A 10,000-nucleotide genomic window follows, 5' to 3' on the forward strand; every position below is an offset into this window, starting at 1 on the left:
GGGGGGGGGGGGGTGGTGTTGTGCTGGTCTGTTTTGTGGGTTTGTTCTGTCTGGAGTGTGTGGACCAGCTCTCTGAGCTCCACCATGTCTCTCTCCAGCTCTGTGAATTTATCCCCCTCAATGATGGAGGAGCAGTGCAGTTTTAGGACCTGGGTGTTTTCATTGTTGGGGGGGGGGGCATGGGGGTGACTATCCTCGTCTGCAGGACAGTTTGAAGAGGTGTGATCAGACTCACTTGTGGTGGGGGAGTCGTCACCAAGAGAAAGCTTCTCCTGCCGTGCTCTCGCTTTGATTCTGTGGAAGTCCTTTTGGAAATGTATGAAGTTGCCCTGCATCACCACTGCTCCATTCCTGTCCAGGTTGACAGAGGGTGTCTCCGTCTCAGGGTCCTTGTTTTCCAGTGTTCTGATGTTCCACCCTCCTCCAATACCCTCTCTCTTAAAAGAGGCGTAGAGTGCTCCTATAGCACTGTGCCATGCCCAGGGAAGGTCTGTGTGGAAGATTAGGTTGCTTACGTTCCAATGGATTGTCCATGAGGAGCTTCTCTTTGTACTCTTTCCGTGCCTTGTCATTTTTAATATCCAAGGGGTACTGTACTGTGGTGACCTCTGACCTGTTGCACAGGGGAATAAAATGCAAATTAATTAATGGCCACCCGGACTATTTACATTGACCGTGACATGACTTTCATTAATGTGATGACTGTTATTTATCTAATCAACTAACTGTTTAATTGTTACTCAATTAAATTAATGTAACAATTAACTAATTAGGATGAAGTTGTTTATAGAGTTACCATCTCCCGAATTAAACTCTAAAAGGTCTTTACCTATCACTATGTATAAAACAGTCAACGTATCAATCATTACCTTTTACCAGTCTCATTCTGAACGGTCGCAGAATTCTTGGATCCGCAAGAACCCCAGCTTTACTTATGATTCAACACTACACAAACTGGCTTAATTATTCATTTACTAGCTAACTAAATAATAACACAGAATACATACATACTTAATGCATGAGAAAAGTCCCTAGCGGACTAACAACAGCATGACTGCTTGGTTATCAAAAGAGGGAGGGGTAGAGAGGGAGAGACAAAGAGAGAGTCAAACTTATCGTTGGGGACTGGGATACTGGAGTGATGGAGGTAGATATGTATAGGGGTAAGGGGACAGGGACACTGGAGTGATGGAGGTAGATATGTATAGGGGTAAGGGGACAGGGATACTGGAGTGATGGAGGTAGATATGTATAGGGGTAAGGGGACAGGGACACTGGAGTGATGGAGGTAGATATGTATAGGGGTAAAGGGACAGGGACACTGGAGTGATGGAGGTAGATATGTATAGGGGTAAGGGGACAGGGATACTGGAGTGATGGAGGTAGATATGTATAGGGGTAAGGGGACAGGGATACTGGAGTGATGGAGGTAGATATGTATAGGGGTAAGGGGACAGGGATACTGGAGTGATGGAGGTAGATATGTATAGGGGTAAGGGGACAGGGACACTGGAGTGATGGAGGTAGATATGTATAGGGGTAAGGGGACAGGGACACTGGAGTGATGGAGGTAGATATGTATAGGGGTAAGGGGACAGGGATACTGGAGTGATGGAGGTAGATATCTATAGGGGTAAGGGGACAGGGATACTGGAGTGATGGAGGTAGATATGTATAGGGGTAAGGGGACAGGGATACTGGAGTGATGGAGGTAGATATCTATAGGGGTAAGGGGACAGGGATACTGGAGTGATGGAGGTAGATATCTATAGGGGTAAGGGGACAGGGATACTGGAGTGATGGAGGTAGATATCTATAGGGGTAAGGGGACAGGGATACTGGAGTGATGGAGGTAGATATGTATAGGGGTAAGGGGACAGGGATACTGGAGTGATGGAGGTAGATATGTATAGGGGTATGGGGACAGGGATACTGGAGTGATGGAGGTAGATATGTATAGGGGTAAGGGGACAGGGATACTGGAGTGATGGAGGTAGATATGTATAGGGGTAAGGGGACAGGGATACTGGAGTGATGGAGGTAGATATGTATAGGGGTAAGGGGACAGGGATACTGGAGTGATGGAGGTGGATATGTATAGGGGTAAGGGGACAGGGATACTGGAGTGATGGAGGTAGATATGTATAGGGGTAAGGGGACAGGGATACTGGAGTGATGGAGGTAGATATGTATAGGGGTAAGGGGACAGGGATACTGGAGTGATGGAGGTAGATATGTATAGGGGTAAGGGGACAGGGATACTGGAGTGATGGAGGTGGATATCTATAGGGGTAAGGGGACAGGGATACTGGAGTGATGGAGGTAGATATGTATAGGGGTAAGGGGACAGGGATACTGGAGTGATGGAGGTGGATATCTATAGGGGTAAGGGGACAGGGATACTGGAGTGATGGAGGTAGATATGTATAGGGGTAAGGGGACAGGGATACTGGAGTGATGGAGGTAGATATGTATAGGGGTAAGGGGACAGGGATACTGGAGTGATGGAGGTAGATATGTATAGGGGTAAGGTGACAGGGATACTGGAGTGATGGAGGTAGATATGTATAGGGGTAAGGGGACAGGGATACTGGAGTGATGGAGGTAGATATGTATAGGGGTAAGGGGACAGGGATACTGGAGTGATGGAGGTAGATATCTATAGGGGTAAGGGGACAGGGATACTGGAGTGATGGAGGTAGATATGTATAGGGGTAAGGGGACAGGGATACTGGAGTGATGGAGGTAGATATGTATAGGGGTAAGGGGACAGGGATACTGGAGTGATGGAGGTAGATATGTATAGGGGTAAGGGGACAGGGATACTGGAGTGATGGAGGTAGATATGTATAGGGGTAAGGGGACAGGGATACTGGAGTGATGGAGGTAGATATGTATAGGGGTAAGGGGACAGGGATACTGGAGTGATGGAGGTAGATATCTATAGGGGTAAGGGGACAGGGATACTGGAGTGATGGAGGTAGATATGTATAGGGGTAAGGGGACAGGGATACTGGAGTGATGGAGGTAGATATCTATAGGGGTAAGGGGACAGGGATACTGGAGTGATGGAGGTAGATACAGTGGGGGAAAAAAGTATTTAGTCAGTCACCAATTGTGCAAGTTCTCCCACTTAAAAAGATGAGAGATGCCTGTACTTTTCATCATAGGTACACGTCAACTATGACAGACAAATTGAGGGAAAAAAATCCAGAAAATCACATCGTAGGATTTTTAATGAATTTATTTGCAAATTATGGTGGAAAATAAGTATTTGGTCACCTACAAACAAGCAAGATTTCTGGCTCTCACAGACCTGTAACTTCTTCTTTAAGAGGCTCCTCTGTCCTCCACTCGTTACCTGTATTAATGGCACCTGTTTGAACTTGTTATCAGTATAAAAGACACCTGTCCACAACCTCAAACAGTCACACTCCAAACTCCACTATGGCCAAGACCAAAGAGCTGTCAAAGGACACCAGAAACAAAATTGTAGACCTGCACCAGGCTGGGAAGACTGAATCTGCAATAGGTAAGCAGCTTGGTTTGAAGAAATCAACTGTGGGAGCAATTATTAGGAAATGGAAGACATACAAGACCACTGATAATCTCCCTCGATCTGGGGCTCCACGCAAGATCTCACCACTTGGGGTCAAAATGATCACAAGAACGGTGAGCAAAAATCCCAGAACCACATGGGGGGACCTAGTGAATGACCTGCAGAGAGCTGGGACCAAAGTAACAAAGCCTACCATCAGTAACACACTACGCCGCCAGGGACTCAAATCCTGCAGTGCAAGACGTGTCCCCCTGCTTAAGCCAGTACATGTCCAGGCCCGTCTTAAGTGCATTTGGATGATCCAGAAGAGGATTGGGAGAATGTCATATGGTCAGATGAAACCAAAATATAACTTTTTGGTAAAAACTCAACTCGTCATGTTTGGAGGACAAAGAATGCTGAGTTGCATCCAAAGAACACCATACCTACTGTGAAGCATGGGGGTGGAAACATCATGCTTTGGGGCTGTTTTTCTGCAAAGGGACCAGGATGACTGATCCGTGTAAAGGAAAGAATGAATGGGGCCATGTATCGTGAGATTTTGAGTGAAAACCTCCTTCCATCAGCAAGGGCATTGAAGATGAAATGTGGCTGAGTCTTTCAGCATGACAATGATCCCAAACACACCGCCCGGGCAACGAAGGAGTGGCTTCGTAAGAAGCATTTCAAGGTCCTGGTGTGGCCTAGCCAGTCTCCAGATCTCAACCCCATAGAAAATCTTTGGAGGGAGTTGAAAGTCTGTGTTGCCCAGCGACAGCCTCAAAACATCACTGCTCTAGAGGAGATCTGCATGGAGGAATGGGCCAAAATACCAGAAACAGTGTGTGAAAACCTTGTGAAGACTTACAGAAAACGTTTGACCTGTGTCATTGCCAACAAAGGGTATATAACAAAGTATTGAGAAACTTTTGTTATTGACCAAATACTTATTTTCCACCATCATTTGCAAATAAATTCATAAAAAATCCTACAATGTGATTTTCTGGATTATTTTTTCTCATTTTGCCTGTCATAGTTGACGTGTACCTATGATGAAAATTACAGGCCTCTCTCCTCTTTTTAAGTGGGAGAACTTGCACAATTGGTGGCTGACTAAATACTTTTTTTCCCCACTGTATGTATAGGGGTAAGGGGACAGGGATACTGGAGTGATGGAGGTAGATATGTATAGGGGTAAGGGGACAGGGATACTGGAGTGATGGAGGTAGATATGTATAGGGGTAAGGGGACAGGGATACTGGAGTGATGGAGGTAGATATGTATAGGGGTAAGGGGACAGGGATACTGGAGTGATGGAGGTAGATATATATAGGGGTAAGGGGACAGGGATACTGGAGTGATGGAGGTAGATATCTATAGGGGTAAGGGGACAGGGATACTGGAGTGATGGAGGTAGATATGTATAGGGGTAAGGGGACAGGGATACTGGAGTGATGGGGTAGATATCTATAGGGGTAAGGGGACAGGGATACTGGAGTGATGGGGGTAGACCCATTTCATGAAGCTCCCGACGAACAGTTCTTGTGCTGACGTTGCTTCCAGAGGCAGTTTGGAACATGGTAGTGTTCTGTGAGCTTGTGTGGCCTACCACTTCACAGCTGAGCCGTTGTTGCTCCTAGATGTTTCCACTTCATAATAACAGCACTTACAGTTGACCAGGGCAGCTCTAGCAGGGCAGACATTTGATGAACTGACTTGTTGGAAAGGTGGCATCCTATGACTGTGCCACGTTGAAAGTCACTGAGCTCTTCAGTAAGGCAATTCTACTGCCAATGTTTGTCTATGGAGATTGCATGGCTGTGTACTCGATTTTATACACCTGTCAGCAACGGGCGTGGCTGAAATAGACAAATCCACTAATTTGAAGGGGTGTCCACATACTGCTGTATATATAGTGCATTCGGAAAGTATTCAGACCACTTTCCTTTTTCCACATTTTGTTACGTTACAGCCTTATTCTAAAATGGATTAAAAAAAAAAAAAATCCACATCAATCTACAAAACAACCCATAATGACAAAGCAAAAACAGATTTATAGAATGGTTTGCAAATTTATTACAAATAAAAAACTGATACCTTATTTACATAAGTATTCAGACCCTTTGCTATGAGCCTCGAAATTGAGCTCAGGTGGATCCTGTTTCCATTGATCATCCTTGATGTTTGTACAACTTGGAGTCCAGCTGTGGTAAATTCAATCGATTGGACATGATTTGGAAAGGCACACACCTGTTTTATATAAGGTCCCACATTTGACAGTGCATGTCAGAGCAAAAACCAAGCCATGAGGTCGAAGGAATTATCCGTTGAGCTCCAAGACAGGATTGTGTCGAGGCACAGATATGGGGAAGGGTACCAAAACATTTCTGCAGCATTGAAGGTCCCCAAGAACACAGTGGCCTCCATCATTCTTAAATGGAATAATTTTGGGACCACTAAGACTTTTCATAGAGCTGGCCGCCCTGCCAAACTGAGCAATCGGGGGAGAAGGGCCTTGGTCAGGGAAGTGACCAATAACCTGATGGTCACTCTGACAGAGCTCCAGAGTTCCTCTGTGGATATGGGAGAACCTTCCAGAAGGACAACCATCTCTGCAGCACTCCACCAATCAGGCCTTTATGGTAGAGTGGCCAGACAGAAGCCACTCCTCAGTAAAAGGCACATGACAGCCCGCTTGGAGTTTGCCAAAAGGCACCTAAAGACTCTCAGACCATGAGAAACAAGATTCTCTGGTCTGAAGAAACAAAGATTTAACTCTTTGGCCTGAATGCCAAGCGTCACATCTAGACGAAACCTGGCACCATCCCTACGGTGAAGCATGGTGGTGGCAGCATCATGCTGTGGGGATGTTTTTCAGTGGCAGGGACTGGGAGACTAGTCAGGATCGAGGGAAAGATGAATGAAGCAAAGTACAGAGAGATCCTTGATGAAAACCTGCTCCAGAGCGCTCAGGACCTAAGACTGGGTCGAAGGTTCACCTTCCAACAGGACAACAACCCTAAGCACACAGCCAAGACAACGCAGGAGTGGCTTCGGGACTAGTCTCTAAATGTCTAAAAAGCTGTTTTTGCATTGTAACGTAACAAAATGTGGGAAAAGTCAAGGGGTCTGAATACTTTCTGAATGCACTGTACAGGGGTAAGGTGACAGGGATACTGGAGTGATTGAGGTAGATATGTATGGGAGAAGGGGTACGTCTAATGTGGTCCTCTGTAGCTCAGCTGGTAGAGCACGGCGCTTGTAACGCCAAGGTAGTGGGTTCGATCCCCGGGACCACCCATACGTAAAAATGTATGCACGCATGACTGTAAGTCGCTTTGGATAACAGCGTCTGCTAAATGGCATATTATTATTATATTATAGAAGGTGACTAGGCAACAGGATATAGGATAAAGAGAGTAGCAGCAGCTTGTATGTGAGTGGTTGTGTGAGATCATTATCAATGTATGTGCATAATATGCGTGAGTGTGTGTGTGTTGGAGTGACAGTGTGTGTGAGTGTGTAGGGCCCTGTGAGTGTGCATTGAGACATGATCATATCTCTCTCTCTCTCTCTCTCAGCTACTGGCTATATAACCCTCTAAATTTCAATTTCAATTTAAGGGCTTTATTGTCATGGGAAACGTATGTTAACATTGCCAAACAAGTGAAGTAGATAGTAAACAAAAGTGAAATAAACAATAAATATTAACAGTAAACATTACACTCAGAAGTTTCAAAAGAATAAAGACATTTCAAATGTCATATTATGTATATATACAGTGTTGTAACAATGTGCAAATAGTTAAAGTACAAATGGGAAAATAAATCAACATAAATATGGGTTGTATTTACAATGGTGTTTGTTCTTCACTGGTTGCCCTTTTCTTGTGGCAACAGGTCACAAATATTGCTGCTGTGATGGCACGCTGTGGTTTTTCACCCAGTAGATAAGGGAGTTTATCAAAATTGGGTTTGTTTTCGAATTCTTTGTGGATCGCTGTAATCTGAGGGAAATATGTGTCTCTAACATGGTCATACATTTGGCAGGAGGTTAGGAAGTGCAGCTCAGTTTCCACCTCATTTTGTGGGCAGTGTGCACATAGCCTGTCTTCTCTTGAGAGCCAGGTCTGCCTTCAGCTACCTTTCTCTATAGCAAGGCTATGCTCACTGAGTCTGTACATAGTCAAAGCTTTCCTTAAGTTTGGGTCAGTCACAGTGGTCAGGTATTCAGTCTAGATAGATGTATTATTTCCACTGTGTCAAATAGTTATCTTTTTGTTTTCTCATAATTTGGTTGGGTCTAGTTGTGTTGTCCTGGTGCTCTGTGGGGTCTGTTTGTGTTTGTGATAGCGGGGTGAACAGGCAGTGGCTCGGGTGGTTGTTGTCTGGATGATAGCGGGGTGAACAGGCAGTGGCTCGGGTGGTTGATGTCCTTGATGATCTTCTTGGCCTTCCTGTGACATCGGGTGCACGCACCATTGTGGGGCCCCAGTGTTGAGGATCTGCAAATTGGAGGTGTTGTTTCCTACCTTCACCACCTGGGGGCGGCCCGTCAGGAAGTCCAGGACCCAGTTGCACAGGGCGGGGTTTAGACCCAGGGCCTCGAGCTTAATGATGAGCTTGGAGGGTACTATGGTGTTGAATGCTGCGCTATAGTCAATGAACAGCATTCTTACATAGGTATTCCTCTTGTCCAGATGGGATAGGGCAGTGTGATGGCGATTGCATCGTCTGTGGATCTATTGGGGCGGTAAGCAAATTGAAGTGGGTCTAGGGTGACAGGTAAGGCAGAGGTGATATGATCCTTGACTAGCCTCTCAAAGCACTTCATGATGACAGAAGTGAGTGCTACGGGGCGATAGTCATTTAGTTCAGATACCTTTGCTTTCTTGGGTACAGGAACAATGGTGGCCATCTTGAAGCATGTGGGAACAGCAGACTGGTATGGGGAGAGATTAAATATGTCCGTAAACACACCAGCCAGCTGGTCTGTGCATGCTCTGAGGACGCGGCTAGGGATGCCATCTGGGCCGGCAGCCTTGCGGGGTTAACATGCTTTAATGTCTTAATCACGACGGTCACGGAGAAGGAGAGGCCACAGTCCTTGGTAGTGGGCCGAGTCAGTGGCACTGTGTTATCCTCAAAGCGGGCAAAGGTGTTTAGCTTGTCCGGAAGGAAGACGTCGGTGTCGGCGACGTGGCTGGTTTTCCCTCTGTAATCCGTGATTGTCTGTAGACCCTGCCACATACGTCTCGTGTCTTAGCCGTTGAATTGCGACTCCACTTTGTCTCTATACTGATGTTTTGCCAGTTTAATTGCCTTGCGGAGTGAGTAGCTACACTGTTTGTATTCTGCCATATTCCCAGTCACCTTGCCGTGGTTAAATGCGGTGGTTCGTGCTTTCAGTTTTGTGTGAATGCTACCATCTATCCATGGTTTCTGGTTAGGGTAGGTTTTAATAGTCACAGTGGGCACAACATCTCCTATACACTTCCTTATAAACCCAGTCACCGTTTCAGTGTATCGTCTAAATTATTTTCGCAAGCTACCCAGAACTTATCCCAGTCCGCGTGATCAAAACAATCTTGAAGCGTGGATTCCGATTGGTCAGACCAGCGTTGAATAGTCCTTAGCACGGGTACTTCCTGTTTGGGTTTCTGCCTATAGGAAGGGAGAAGCAAAATGGAGTCGTGATCAGATTTGCCGAAAGGAGGGCGGGAGAGGGCCTTGTAAGCATCGCGGAAGTTCGAATAGCAATGGTCGAGGATTTTAGCAGCCCGAGTACAACAGTCGATATGTTGTTAGAACTTCGGCAGCCTAGTCCTCAAATTTGCTTTGTTAAAATCCCCGGCTACAATAAATGCAGCCTCAGGATATGTGGTTTCCAGTTTGCATAAGGTCCAGTGTAGTTCTTTGAGGGCCGTCGTGGTATCGGCTTGAGGGGGGATATACACGGCCGTGACTATAACCGAAGACAATTCTCTTGGGAGATAATACGGTCGGCATTTGATTGTGAGGTATTCTGGGTCGGGGGAACAGAAGGATTTGAGTTCCTGTATGTTACTACAATTACACCACGAGTCGTTAATCATGAAACAACACCTCCGCCCTTCTGCTTCCTGGAGAGATATTTATTCCTGTCTGCGCGATGAACTGAGAACCCATCTGGCTGGACCGATTCCGACAGAATATCCCAAGAGAGCCATGTTTCCGTGAAACAAAGTATGTTACAGGCCTTGATGTCTCTCTGGAAAGAAATCCTTGCTGAGCTCATCAACTTTGGTAGTTCTGATGAGTTACCGCCGCCGGCTGTATGTAATGATACAAAACAATTTATGTGCTAATAATGTAAAAAATAATACATAAATAAACAAAATACCGCAAAGTTTCCTAAGAGCTAGTCGCGAGGCCGCCATCTTCGTCGGTGCCAGGTATATCTCTGTCTCATGTTGTTCAGTGT

The 10,000-nt window shown here is 45.8% G+C and overlaps 1 protein-coding gene across 1 annotated transcript in view; it reads left to right on the forward strand.

Annotated features, from left to right (window-relative positions):
* Nucleotides 1-10,000, forward strand: part of atrn (attractin) — a 193,302-nt gene that overhangs the window by 108,755 nt on the left and 74,547 nt on the right. The gene's annotated exons all lie outside the window — the stretch shown is intronic.

This window comes from Coregonus lavaretus (assembly GCF_964263955.1).
Source record: "Coregonus lavaretus genome assembly, chromosome: 18".
In the NCBI taxonomy this organism is placed as follows: domain Eukaryota; kingdom Metazoa; phylum Chordata; class Actinopteri; order Salmoniformes; family Salmonidae; genus Coregonus; species Coregonus lavaretus.